Here is a 15,267-nt window from a genome sequence, read left to right as displayed (position 1 = left end):
TATAAATAGACAAAAATACATTGAGCTTCTAATCAGTGGTTCATATTAGTTTTTCTTCCAGAAGGTTAAAAATCTATAAGAAATTCTCTATAGCTTGAATTCCAAAAAGGTAAATCATTTCCATCAGATTTAATTTTCTAATACATATCTCTACTGAGATTAGTCAGAGATTCAGAGTAATTAAAAAGAGATGGGTAAATGGAGATGGTTGAAAATATCCACCAAAGAAGGCAAGAAGTAAATTCTACACCTAATGAAAAGCAAATAAACAGCATCTCATTTCAAGGTACAAACTTGAAAATTTTTGACTAGTGAATTTAAGGACTCACTATACCTGCATACTTATGACAATCCCCTGCTCACTGCTCCCTGGCTTCTGGCTGTCACAAACAGAGCGGGCAGAAATAGGCTACAGAGCCCCCTCCCCTCCCTACACAAAGGCAGCTGGAAACGGAGATCTAGAGCTTTCTCCAAAAGCTAAGCAGCCATTAAAGACACAAAACACTTGGTAAACAGTGCACTTAACAGATTCCACGTAATTATGTCAATTCTTTCAACACCACCTATGAAAGAGGCACAGTTACCACCTGTATTTCACAATAGGGAAACTGAGGCTTAGATGGGTCAAGTACTCTACTCAAGGTCACACAATAAAAGGGCAAAGAACAAAATCAAATGCAAGTCTGATTTCCTAAATGTGACAAGCTCCAATATAGACAATCATAACTTGGGTATCAACTGCCTAATTCAGGTTACTTACACACCTTATTTTATAGAATAACGTATGTCATGTTATAATTGCCCTTTTCAGACAATTACTCAGAAAATATAAATCTCTCAGAAATCTGTTGAAGTGTATCAAGGAATAGGTTTATCCCAAACTTTGATTACGAAATTCAATGTTTATTCATTTTTGAGAGAAAGAGTGCAAGTGGGGGAGGGGCAGACAGAGAAGGAGACAGAATCCAAAGCAGGCGCCAGGCTCTAAGCGGTCAGCACACAGCTTGAGGTGGGGCTCAAACTCATAAACCACAAGATCATCATCTGAGCCAAAGTCAGACCTGAGCCACCCAGGTGGCTCTTATAAGTAGCAGCAACATTACTTACATATTAGATTATACAGTTATCATTTAAATTCATGAATATCCAGCTCTAACAATTCTAAACAGCTCTGTAAGAGTCTTTCTAAATATTTGTGTTGTTTTCCCCATGCTATTTTAAAAACTTTTTATTGTTGATTTATTTTTGAGAGAGAGAGTGTGTGTGAGCAGGGCAGGAGCAGAGAGAGAGAGGGAGACACAGAATCCTATGGGGGCTCCAGGTTCTGAACTGTCAGCACAGAGCCCAATGAGGGGCCTCAACCCACAAACCGTGAGATCATGACCTGAACTGAAGTCAGGTGCTTAACAGACTGAGCCACCCAGGCACCCCTCCCCATGCTATTTTTTAAAAAGATTATCTTAATGTAGTGATTTCAGAATCACATTGGAATTTAGGAAACTGGGTTGGCCTCACAGCTCCATCACTAAATTCCTCCTAAAACATGAGGTGGTGCTGTTTAAATTCCCTGAACACAGAGAGATGTAACTAGCAAAATAAGTGGACTTTGTGTGTAAAGTGAATTCTAAGTCACATCATTTTCATTGTTAGAAATTATGTCACATAGGTTCTTAAACTAAGATAATAAATTTGCTTAATTATTCACTTTTTTAAAAGCACTTATTTACATACTTTACTATCTACATAGTCGATTCATTATATATATATAAAGTTCTAAAGTTCTAAAATTCCTCATCCATCCCTTAGGACAGCATGATGCAAATTCCAGGGTAGTCTGTGCTGGCCATCAAATACAATAGCAAGGACCTTTTGCAGGTGTAAGAAACCTCAGTCTTGGTGATAGTTGCTATCCTGAGTCCATCTTGAATTCTCATTATCAGTGCCCTCATCAAGATGATGCCTTTGGTTAGCCATAGGTACCTATTTCCATGACTCTAGCTGTTCACTTAAGTGATGAGTTTCTCTATAAAACCTTTAGATTTAGAATTCCAGAATTGGAAAAAATCATAGGGATTGTCTCTATATACCATCCTGCTCATTTTCTTTTTTTTTTTTTAATTTTTTTTTCAACGTTTATTTATTTTTGGGACAGAGAGAGACAGAGCATGAACGGGGGAGGGGCAGAGAGAGAGGGAGACACAGAATCGGAAACAGGCTCCAGCCTCTGAGCCATCAGCCCAGACAGAGCCCGACGCGGGGCTCGAACTCACGGACCGCGAGATCGTGACCTGGCTGCAGTCGAACGCTTAACTGACTGCGCCACCCAGGCGCCCCACCATCCTGCTCATTTTATAAAAGAAAAACTGAGAGGGATATAATTTGCCAAAGGTTACTCCATTTATACATTTGATTTTGATGCTAAGATTGGTGGATTAGCATATGAACTAAACTGAGGCAAAAAAGATCAGTGCACCCTCTGGAGAAGCTCAAATTTGCAAAATTCTATATTATCAAGAGGATCAGTGGGTGGATTTTAATTCTGGTTCCATCAATCTCTAATTTTGTGCAATTCACTTAAATTCATGGATCTCAGTTTTCTATTCTAAAAAGGCAAGCATTCAATTACTCTTGAATCTCCATGAGTAAATAAGATAAAAATGTTTATTCATATTAGACAGAATAAACACTAGATGGGAGACATTAGAATATAATTGATAACATTTATTGATAATTTACCATGCTTCAGATAGTGACCTAAATGTTCTATATGTATTTATTTTATTTAATCCTCACACCTTTGAAACAGATTCTACTATTACATTGATGTTGCAAGGGAGTGAGGAATTGAGATGTAATGAATTTAAGTAACTCAGCCAAGATTTCACCTATGAAGTGGAACAGTAAGGATTTAAATTCAGGTTGTCTAACTCCAAAGCAATGCTTAAATACTGCACTGCCCTTTGGATAACTCAGTTTGCTGTCTTATTTCTTAACTAGTCACTTTTCTGGACTTATTTTCTTCTCGGAGAACAAACGTGCTTCTCCATGACTCCTGATAAAATCCAATTCTTAGCTCTGTGGGCAGCCATTCACTCTATTTCCGTTCCCACTGGCATCTGTAAATTAGCCTCTGGTAATTATCTGTGTAGGAAGCAGCAGGCAGTGTACAGAACAATGTAACTTTTGGTCAGATTCCAACATGGGAATTTAGCATTCTTGAGTCATAAATCAACCGACCATAGCCCAACTGGAGGATGTATTTGCTCAAGCTATAAAAATAGGCTTAACTGCATAGCTGTAGGCAAATACACCTTCATAGACCTGAAACAGTAAATCCTCAATCTGTGAAAAGAACAGGTGTTCACACCTTGCCCTCAAAGACAATTGGTTCCCACTGTGTTTGACCAGATGGTGAGTACAATTTGGGGGCATCTGTCCTCCCTTGAGAATGTACTGTCTTCCGTTCCAGAAGTCATATACAGGGACTTGAAATGTAGTCATAGAAATAACTTTCATTCAAAAGTTAAGATTTAGACTCAATACCAGAATAACTTTTTAAAAGGCCTAAAGTTTCACAATGTTGTGTTTCATTACATCCCTATGCTATGGAATACTTACTGTGTTTTCTTATACTATTTCTCTTTAGGGAAACTAGAACAACTTGGGAGAAATAAAACTAGAACCCAAGAAAATAGGTAACCTTGGGCTTAAAGGAAGGGTTGGCAAACTACAACGTGTTTGCCAATCCTACTGCCACTTATTTTTGTAAATAAAGTTTTGTTGGAACTCTGTCACATCCATTTGTTTACATACGGTCTACGGTTGCTTTCATGCTACTTCTGCAAAGTAGTTTTGGCAGAGACTATATGACACGTAAAGACTAAAATGTATATTATCTGGATTTTCATAGAAAAAGTGTGCCAACATCTGGCTTAAGGCATGGTGAATTGGTAATTTTTTTTAATTTTTTTAATGTTTGTTGATGAGACAGAGCTCAAGCAGGGGAGGGGCAGATAGAGAGGGAGACACAGAATCTAAAGCAGACTCCTGACTCTAAGCTGTCAGCACAGAGCCTGACGCGGGGCTTGAACTCACAAGCCATGAGATTATGACCTGAGCTCAAGTCAGACACTTAACCAACTAAGCCACCCAGGGGCCCCTGAAAATCTTAATGTACTTACCATTTTTCAGAAGTTTCTTTTAATAATGTATCTATAAATTAAAAAGCAGAAGTGCTCTGATCATGTTAACCATTTTATTTCATAAACTGCAACCTAGCAAGCTAGAATCAACCCCTTTAACATCAGTTCCATTAGCAGATGATCACTGTGCTCTTCCCTTAATACTCAACCATCAAAATGGCTCAGTACTCCTGGTAGATTTATCTCATGATAAGTTGTACTTACTGAAAAAGATGGGAAGGGAAAGAAACAGCGCCTGGCACCATAAACACATTTGAGGGCAATGAAGACATACTTTATTTCATAGCTACTCCTAGGTCCGGCCATATTTTCCCTTACAAAGTATGTCAGAATAGGAGATCATGTAGACCAAGTCTCCTCTGAGGCCTGAGATCAAGCTCTAAAAGTGAAGAACAGCAAACATGCTGATCCTTCGTCTAAGCAGAGATGGAAAACAGCTTTAAAGACATAGCACTTAACAAAGGTGAATCAAAGAAATTGCATGGAACGTAAGTAAACCAGATCCTGAGAGAAATTATGGTTATAATTTTCTACCAAGGATCTAGTCTTCATTTGGTCTCCTATACTTCAAAGTACCTGTCCATTTTATTCATGAATGATCTTAGAATTCCACTAAGTACCACTGTAAATTTGAGTGATAGATCACTAAGGAAAAATCTAATTAATATGTCAACATCCAAACAAGTAAACTCTTGAAATTCTAAAACTTAAAAGTTTACTGAAGCACAAATTTGTATTGCATGCTTTGTAAAATAGGTGAACTGAAATGAGTCATTTAAATAATGAGTGAGCACAGCTGACAGCCAAGCTCCCACATCTCAAAACAGCTTTATAGTTCGCTGTTCACCTTCTAGATGAAGCAACATTCATAAAGTGATTATAAAAATGGTGCCCCAAGGAAAACTACCTGCTACGACTCATGATAGAAGAGAAAAAAGGCGAAAAAATGATCATTCTAAAGCCACAAAGTAGAAAGCTTATGAATACATGCTATAGAGGGATAGTCGTGAACATAAGTTTTTCAAAGTTCTACTGGCTACACTCCATGCTCGTGTCAAGGGAGAGAGCAGGAAAGAATGGGTACAAAGACAAGAAATTTGGTGGTGGTGGTACTTGTATACTCTGGGACTTGCAGCATATCATGTATGGTGCAAAGTATCAAACACCAGAGCAGTGGGTTTTGGAGAACATATACATGATTATCTATTAGATCCTTCAGGGGAATTTAACCATTAAGTCACATGCACAGACTGGGGGCAAGTGCCATCTCTATCTGTCAACATAAAGTGAAATATGAAAAAAGTCAGCACATTTGACAGTTAACAACAACTAGCATGAAGACTATGAGAAGGAATATAGCAAAGCAGAGAAAGAAACTATCCTTCTGAAAGATCAGATGAAGAGCAAATATCTGGAAGTTCTGTATAGAATCCAGCAGGAAACTTTAGGCAACTATTTAGCATTCTCAGTTGTTGTTCTTTTTTGGTTTGTTTGGTTTTTTAATTTCCACTCTAAGAGAGTATTGTTATATGGAGAGAACAGGTCAAAATAAGAAATTTGAAGTGTGATGAAAATGGGGGTGCCTGGGTGGTTCAGTCAGTTGAGTATCCAACTCTTGATTTTGGCTCAGGTAATGATCTCACAGTTTGTGGGTTTGAGCCCCATGTAGAGCTCTGCACTGACAGCACAGAGCCTGCTTGGGATTCTCTCTCCCTCTCTCTGCCATGCATGCTCTCTCTCTCACACAAAAATAAACATTTTTTTTAAAAAACATGATGAAAATGTAGCGGGATGAAATGAGGACATGGATGGATCAATGGGAGTTAGTGTTCCACTCTAAGAATTCACTGGGATGTTATCTGCTCACCAGTTTTCATTATTTTTATTTATTTTTATTACTAATATTTTCATGTCTTTTGATGAAAACATACATGAATTTTGGAGGTTACATGGCAACTACTGGACCATAAAGTATGTTTATATTCAATGTTAGTAGATACTATCAAACAATTTCCAAAGTAGTCATACCAATTTACAGTCCTATCAGAAGTACAATTGGGGGACCTGGGTGACTCAGTCAGTTGAGTGACTTTGGCTCAAGTCACAATCTCATGGTTTGCAAGTTCGAGACCCACATTGAGCTGTATGCTGACAGCTCAGAGCCTGTAGCCTGCTTCAGATTCTGTGTCTCCCCTTCTCTCTGCCCCTCCCCTACTTACACTATCTCTCAATAATTGTGTGTGTGTGTGTGTGTGTGTCTCAATAAACATTAAAAAAAATTTTTATGACAATTCAAATTGCATCCTTAACACTTGATCCTTAGTCTCTTCCAATTTAGTCATTCTGACATGTATATGTGTGTATTACATTGTGATTTTAATTTGCATTTCTGTAATGGCTAGTGAATTTGACCAACATTTCATGTGTTTCTTCCAAGTTAGACACGCTCTTTTGAGTTCACATCTTTACTCATTTTCTGTTGGTTATTTTTTCTTTTTCTTATTCATTTGTAGGTGTTCTCATTGTGGACATGAGTCCCATTTGAGGCTTTCCCTTTCACTTTCTAAATCCTTCTTTTAAACACTCACTTCATTTTAATATGGCCCAATTATCAATTTTTCCTTTATGCTTGGCCCTTTCTGTATCTGTATTTGTGTACCACTCAGAAGTCTGTCCTAGATATCCTCTGCTCAGATTATAAAAATTCTATTTTTTTCTAAGAACATTATTGTTTTACCTTTCATGTCAAGATCTATGAATTCACTTGGAATTTGCTTTTGTGCATTATGTTAGCTAAGGGTCAAAATCCATTTTTCCATGTTGATAGACAATTGAACCAACAGGATTTACTGGCACTGCAATGGAGAACCTTTAACCATCAGTATGGTCACCTATATATGGGTCATTACTGACACCTTTATGAAGCTGAGTCTTCCTATCCACTGGTTCTGACCAAAGGCTAACCCTGTGAACCTAGAACTTACTTAGTGCAATACTGAGATCATGGTAGGAGTTTATGGAAGTCATGTAGCAAATACAGTTATGACAAGTCCCCACATAGTCAGTCCAATGGAATGCTGGACCTATCACAGAGATATTTTTCTAGTTTCTAGGTATATCGTTGAATAGATATACTCAGTAACTGACAGAACATCCACATTAGCTTCCTGACCCATTGAGTAAGAATTATTATGCTAAAAAAGGCAAAGTGGAAGCCCCTGGTCCCCAATCCTTATCAAAATACTATCAAAAGTAATACCATATATATCTCCTTATGAAAAATTATGAGTTTAATGTTATTAGGAATAACTTAGAAATACAGAATTGGTGATTTATATTAGAGAGCCATTTGACTCACCACCTGGTCTATGCCAGAAGACCATTGGATCTTGGAAGACAGCACTGAATCATTGCAAACTAAAACAGGTGAGGACTTTAATTGGAGATCCTGTTCCAAATGTGGTCTCTTCATAATGATAGATCAAAGCCCCTTTAACCTAATTTTCAAAACTGACAGTGCTATTTCATCCTCTAAAATTGCTTCACAATCCCACATGACATTCCGATGGTCTAGTACACTGATGATCTCATGCTGATTGGACCTGGTGAGAAGTATCAGGTACCCAGATACATGCATGCCAGCAGATGAGAAATAAATCCAATTCAGGGGCTAAGTTCCTAGGAGTCCAATGGTCTGAGCCATACTAGGCTATCATCTCTAATATATAAGACAAATTGCTGTATGTTAATCTCACCAATGCATCACTGATCAATTTTTGTGTCCCACTTGTATTATATGTAAAATATATACCATATTTGGATGGGCTACACTTATTGAGTCATCAATGAGTGGGCTCAGAGCAAGAGAAGGCTCTCTAGCCATCCAGTTGCAGAGCAAGTGAACTTTGGCCTAGCAAATTCAACAGTTCTCAAATGTGCATAGTCCACCAGGACACTGTGTGAAGATTGTAGCAAGTACCAGTAGAACAATCACAGCAAAATCCCATAGAGTTTTATCAAGTAAGTATGCTTTTGATTAAAACTTTTGAGTAGCTACCAGACCTTGGGAGAGAATCAGTGCTTGACCATGGGACATCAAATTAATATGCAACTAGAATGACCCCTCCTGAGTTAGGTATTAGCTAATCCCCTAAGCCATAAGGAGTAGAGCACCCAGTAGGATTCTATAATCAAAAGTAAGAAGCATAAATGGGATTGAATTCGAATAGATGTTAAGGCATAAAATGTAGGAGTTTGCTTTCCATTCCTAGTGTACTTACACTGCTCTGCCATGTTGCCATTAACACACCCTTATGACCTCATAAGGAGGACCTTAAGTTGATGAAGAAAAGTATTTTTCCCTGATTTACAGAGAGCTCTGAAATATATGAGTAAATCAGAATTTCCAGGATCATACTGGTTAAGATGTTACCATACTGGTCAAGATTGGAAGATGGTCTGAGGTATGAAAATTCCCAATTCATGGGAAATAGCTGATGGTTTGGCCAGATGGTAAGGGACTTGTAAGCAACTAGATGGGAAAAATTGATGTGAAAGGAGGTTTGGAGAGAAGTTAGTGGACACAGAGTGTGGATTATTTCTATCCCATGAAAATGCTAATCAAAAGACCCCTTCTGTGAAGGAGTCTCTCAAGGAAGAAGCCTAAGATAAAAATAGTTCCTATGAAAAGCTCAGTTAAGAAAACAAAGTATAGAAAGGACAAAAGTAAAGAATTGAGTATAAATGCTTGAAGTAGTTAAGATGGCAGAGAAGGAGGGGGATCCTGGACTTCCCACATCCCTCAAACACAGCTGGATTGAGGTCAGATTACTTGGAACACCCAGGAAATCGATCTGTGGAGTGGTAGAAGGTTCTCCATAGTTGGAGGGAGACAGGTTGGCAGGAGTGAGGTGCATGGATGTGAGTTGGGGGAGAAAAAAACCAAGGACCCCTGGAGGGAAGTAAACTCCTTCCATGAAGAGACAAAAGGGAGAAAGAGCCGGGGGGGGGGGGGGGGTAAGATAGTGGGGCACTGAGTTAGCACAGAAGGAAACCTCTCTGGACAACAAACTGGAGAGCAATTAAGTACTGGGTGTCCCAGTTTTTATGAACAGTGTGTGGAGGTCAAACTTGGGGATTCTGGAAATACCCAACTTTCTCCAGAGAAGCACGCTCCTGGGGAGGGGGAGGGAGTGCATAGTGTGGTGTAGCAATCTCCGGGATACACTAGGAGAGAACAATCCCTTTTCTGGAGTACTTTTGGAAGAGAGTTTATTGCCTCCCCAAGGCCAAAAGACCCTGCAGGCACCAGCTAAAGGCCTTCATCAACGGGGTGGAGAGGCTCTATCCAGAGGAGGTGATCCACGCCATGCAGGGTCTTTTAAGGGTGGGTTTTGAATCCCAGCCATGTAGTAAGTGGCAGGTCCTTTATGATGCCATTATTCCCCCCACACCAGCAAAGTGAGACTCCAGAAAACAGCACAGTGAGCCCCAAGGGGGCAGGACATACTTACACCAAACCCTGCCCCTCTATCCCTGGCAACTGCTTATTTTCTAGGGCAAGACTGCCTCTGAGCCTACACAGCCAGCCTCTTTCCCAGACCAGCACAGCCAGCACCACCCAGACACGAACAGACAACTCTTTTTTCTTTTTTTTTCCTTTCTTGTGGAATCAGGCTCATTGTTTTTTTTGTCATTTCATTTTATCTTTTTTTCTTTCTGAATCAGGCTTTTTTATTCTTTTTATTCTTTTTTTCTCTTCCTTGTTTTTCTTTATTCTCCTTTTTCCTTGGAATAAGTCTTATAGTTTTATGATTCTCTATTTGCTTTTCTTTTGTCCCCTTTCTGTCCCTCTTTTTATGAGATCAGAGTTCACCCCTTTTTCCTTTTTTCCAGTGTTACTTCAACAAACAAATCAAATCACAGCACAGCACACTTAGGTCCAAACACTTCACTACTGCAAGCAATGAGGAGCTCTGCAGAGGACTGACCGGTGGGAAAGAACAGCTAAAATGCAACAGCAAGGTTTAACAGCATATACCAGAAACACTTCTTGAAGTGCCAGGCCCTAGACTGTGGATGACCCCTTTTTAATACAGAAGTACTCTCAGATGCAGGACGCATAACAAGCTTTTAAAATATACAAAAGACAGAAACTGAGCCAAAATGACAAGACACAGCAATTCTCCCCAAAAGAAAGGTCAGGAATAAATCACAGCCAGGGACTTGCCCAAAACAGATATAAACAATATATCTGAACAAGAATTCGGAGTAACAGTCATAATACTACTACCTGAACTTGAACAAAAAGCATAGAAGACACCAGAGATCAAAGAACTGGTCAGGATGAATTTTAAAATGTAACTGAGACGCAAAATAAGCTAGATATAGTGACTACAAGGACTGAAGAAGCAGAAGAGAGAATAGGTGAAATAGAAAATTAAATTATGGAAAATAATATATGGTAATTATGGAAAAAAGAGGGAAAGTAAATTACTAGATCACAAGGGGAGACTTAGAGAACTAAGTGACTGCATGAAACAAAACAGTATCTGTACCATAGGAGTCCCAGGTGAAGAGCCAGAAAAAAGGTCACAAGGTTTATTTGATAAAATTATAGCTGAGAACCTCCCTAACCTGGGGCAAGGAAAGAATCATCCCAGTCCAAGAGGCACAAAGAACTCCCTTCAAAATCAACAAAAACAGGTCAACATGACAACATATCATAGTGAAACTTGCAGAACACAAAGATAAAGAATTCTGAAAGCAGCTAGGAACAAAAGGTCCTTAACCTACAAAGGTAGACACATAAGGTTAATAGCAGACCTGTCCATGGAAACTTGGCAGGCCAGAAGGGAGTGACAGGAAATATTCAATGTGCTAAATAGAAAATATGCAGCCAAGAATTCTTTATCCAGGGAGGCGGTCATCAGAACAGGAGAGATTAAGACTTTCCCAGACAAACAAAAACTAAAGGAGTTTGTGACCACTAATCAGACCCTGCAAGAAATTTTAATGGGGGGGGGGGGGACCCTTTAAGTAGAAAGCAGCAAAGACTACAAAGGACCAGAGAACATCACCAGAAATTCCAACTCTACAGGTAACACAATGGCACTAAATTCTCATATTTCAAAAATCACACTGAATGTAAATGGACTACATGCTCCAATCAAAAGACACAGGATAACAGAATGGATTTTAAAAAAGAACAAAAACAAAAAACACAACAAGATCCATCTATTTGCTGCCTACAGGAGATTCACTGAAAGTGAGGGGATGGAGAACCATCTATCATGCTAATAGAGGTCAAAAGAAAGCCAGAGTGCCCATATCAGACAAGCTAGATTTTAAAACAAAGACCGTAACAAGAGACAAAGGAGGACATTATATCATAATTAAAGAGTCTATCCATCAAGAAGATCTAACAATTAAAAATAGTTATGCCCCCGACCAAGATGCATATAAATCAATCACAAACAAATTCATTGATAATAATACCATTATAGTAGGAGACTTTAATACTCCACTTACAACAATGGACAGATTACCTAAACAGAAAGTCAACAAGCAAACAATGGCTTTGAATGACACACTGGACCAGATGGACTTAAAAGATATAGTCAGAACATTTCATCCTAAAGCAGAATACAGATCCTTCAAGTTCACATGGAACATTCTCCACAATAAATCACATATGGGACCACAAATCAGCCTTCAACAGGCATAAAACAATCAAGATCATAGCATGCATATTTTCAGATTACAACACTACAAAACTTGAAATCAACCACAAGAAAAAATTTGGAAAGCCCTCAAAGATGGAGGTTAAAGAACCTATTACTGAAAAATGAATGGGTTAACAAGGAAATTAAAGAAGAAATTTAAAAAAAAAAAAGAAAGAAAACATGAAAGCCAACAAAATGAAAACCAGACAGTCTAAACCCTTTGGGATACAAGGCTATCTCTGGGATTCAGGCCTATCTCAAGAAGCAAAAAAGGTTCCATATATACATGTAACCTTACAACCTAAAGGAGCTAGAAAAGGAGTCACAGATCAAGCCCAAAACCAGCAGAAAAAGGAAATAAAAATTAGAGTAGTACAGGGCACCTGGGTGGCTCAGGTCATGACCTCACAGTTTGTGGGTTCAAGCCCCACTTCGGGCTCTGTGCTGACAGCTCAGAGCCTTGAGCCTGTTTCAGATTCTGTGTCTCCCTCTCTCTCTGCCCCTCCCCCACTTGCTGTCTGTCTAAAAATAAACAAATGAGAAGTAAATGATAAACAAATCAAAAAAACAAAAACCAAAAACAGTAAAACAGATAAATGAAACTAAAAGCTGGTTTTGTGAAAGAATAATCAAAATTGATAAACCCCAGGCCAGACTTCTCAAAAAGAGAGAGGACCCAAATAGATAAAATCATTAATGGAAGATCACAACCAACAACACAGAAATACAATTAGACAATACTATGAAACAGTATATGTCAACAAACTGGACAATCTGGAAGAAATGGACAAATTCCTAGACACACACTACCAAAACCCAAACAGGAATAAAACTTTGAGTAGACCCATAACCAGCAAAGAAATTGAATCAGTTATCAAAAATCTCCTAACAAATAAGAGCCCTGGGCCAGATGGCTTCCCAGGGGAATTCTACCAGACCTTTAAAGCACAGTTAATACCTATTCTTCTAAAGCTGTTCCAAAAAAGAGAAATGGAAGGAAAGCTTTTAAACTTACTCTATGAGGCATTACCTTGATTCCAAAACCAGATGAAGACCCCCCTAAAAAGGAGAGTTACAGAACAATATTCCGGATGAACCTGGATGCAAAAATTCTCAACAATATACTAGCAAATCAAATTCAACAATACACTAAAAGAATTATTCACCATGATCAAGTAGGATTTATTCCTGGGCTGCATGGCTGGTTCAACATTTGCAAAATCAATGTGATATACCATATTAATAAAAGAAAGGATAAGAACCATATGATCCTGTCAATATAGATGAAGAAAAAGCATTGGACAAAATAGAGCACTCTTTCTTGATAAAAACCCTTAAGAAAGTAGGGGTAGAAGGAACATACCTCAACATCATAAAAGCCATATATGAAAGGCTCACAGCTAATATCATCCTCAATGGGAAAAAACTAAGAGCTCTCCCCCAAAGGTCAGAAACATGACAGGGATGTCCACTGTCACCACTACTGTCCAACATAGTACTGGAAATCCTAGCCTCAGCAATCAGACAACAAAAAGAGATAAAAGGCAAACAAATTGGCAAGGAAGAAGTCAAACTTCCACTCTTCACAGATGACCTGATACTCTACATTAAAAAAAAAAACCAACCCTGAAGAGTCCACCAAAAAACTGCTAGAACTAATACATGAGTTCAGCAAAGTTGCAGGATATAAAAATCGATGTACAGAAATTGGTTGCATTACTATACACCAATAACGAAGCAGTAGAAAAAGAAATCAAGGAATTGATCCCATTTACAGTAGCACCAAAAACCAGAAGATAACCTAGGAGTAAACCTAACCAAGGACAGAAAAGATATGTATGCTGAAAACTATAGAAAGCTTATGAAAGACATGAAGACGACACAACGAAATGGAAAAACATTCCATGCTCATGGATTGCAAGAATAAATATTGTTAAAATGTTGGGGCGCCTGGGTGGCACAGTCGGTTAAGCGTCCGACTTCAGTCAGGTCACGATCTCGCGATCCGGGAGTTCGAGCCCCGTGTCAGGCTCTGGGCTGATGGCTCAGAGCCTGGAGCCTGTTTCCGATTCTGTGTCTCCCTCTCTCTCTGCCCCTCCCCCGTTCATGCTCTGTCTCTCTCTGTCCCAAAAATAAATAAACGTTGAAAAAAAAAATTTTAAAAATATTGTTAAAATGTCAATACTACCAATACTACCCAAAGCAATCTATACATTCAATGCAATCCCTACCAAAATAACACCAGCATTCTTCACAGAGCTAGAATAAACAATCCTAAAATTTTTATGAAACCAGGAAAGACCATCGCTTCTCGGCCTTTTGGCTAAGATCAAGTGAAACCAGGAAAGACCCTGAATATTCAAAGCAATGCTGAAAAAGAAAACCAAAGCTGGAGCTGGAATCACAATTCCAGACTTCAAGCTGTATTTCAAAGTTTTAATCATCAAGACAGTATGGTATTGGCACAAAAACAGACATACGTCAATGGGAGAGAATAGAGAACCCAGAATGGGACCCACAAATGTATAGCCAACTAATCTTGGAGGAAGCAGAAAAAACATCCAGTGGAAAAAAGACGGGTCTTTTCAGCAAATGGCGTTGGGAAAATAGAGTGACATGCAGAATGAAACTGGACTACTTTCTTATACCATAAACAAAATAAACTCAAAGTGGATGAAGACCTAAATGTGAGGAAACCATCAAAATCCTAGAGGAGAAAACAAGCAGCAACCTGTGACCTCAGCCGTGGCAACTTCTTACCTGACATGTCTCTGGAGGCAAAGGAAATAAAAGCAAAAAAGAACTATTGGGACCTCATCAAGATGAAAAGCTTCTGCACAGTGAGGGAAACAATCAGCAAAACTACAATGCAACTAACAGAATAGGAGAAGATATTTGCAAATGACATTGGATAAAGAGTTAGTATCCAAAATCGATAAAGAACTTCTCAAAATTAACACCCAGAAAAACAAATAATACAGTGAAGAAATGGGCAGAAGATATGAATAGACACTTTTCCAAAGAAGACATCCAGATGGCTAACAGACACATGAAAAAATGCTCAACATCACTCATCATCAGGCAGATACAAATCTCACACCTGTCAGAATAGCTAAAATTAATAACTCAGGAAACAACAGATGTTGGTGAGGATGCAGAGAAAGAGAGGAACTTTTGCACTGCTGGTGGGAATGCAAGCTGGTTCAGCCACTCTGGAAAAAGTATGGAGGTTCCTCAAAAAATTCAAAATAGACCTACCCTCAGTCGGTTGGGCATCTGACTTCGGCTCAGGTCATGATCTCATGGCTAGTAACTTCAAGCCCCACGTCGGGCTGTGGTGG

Source organism: Lynx canadensis, chromosome B1, assembly GCF_007474595.2.
Source record: "Lynx canadensis isolate LIC74 chromosome B1, mLynCan4.pri.v2, whole genome shotgun sequence".
In the NCBI taxonomy this organism is placed as follows: Eukaryota; Metazoa; Chordata; class Mammalia; order Carnivora; family Felidae; genus Lynx; species Lynx canadensis.
This window is presented reverse-complemented; position numbering follows the sequence as displayed.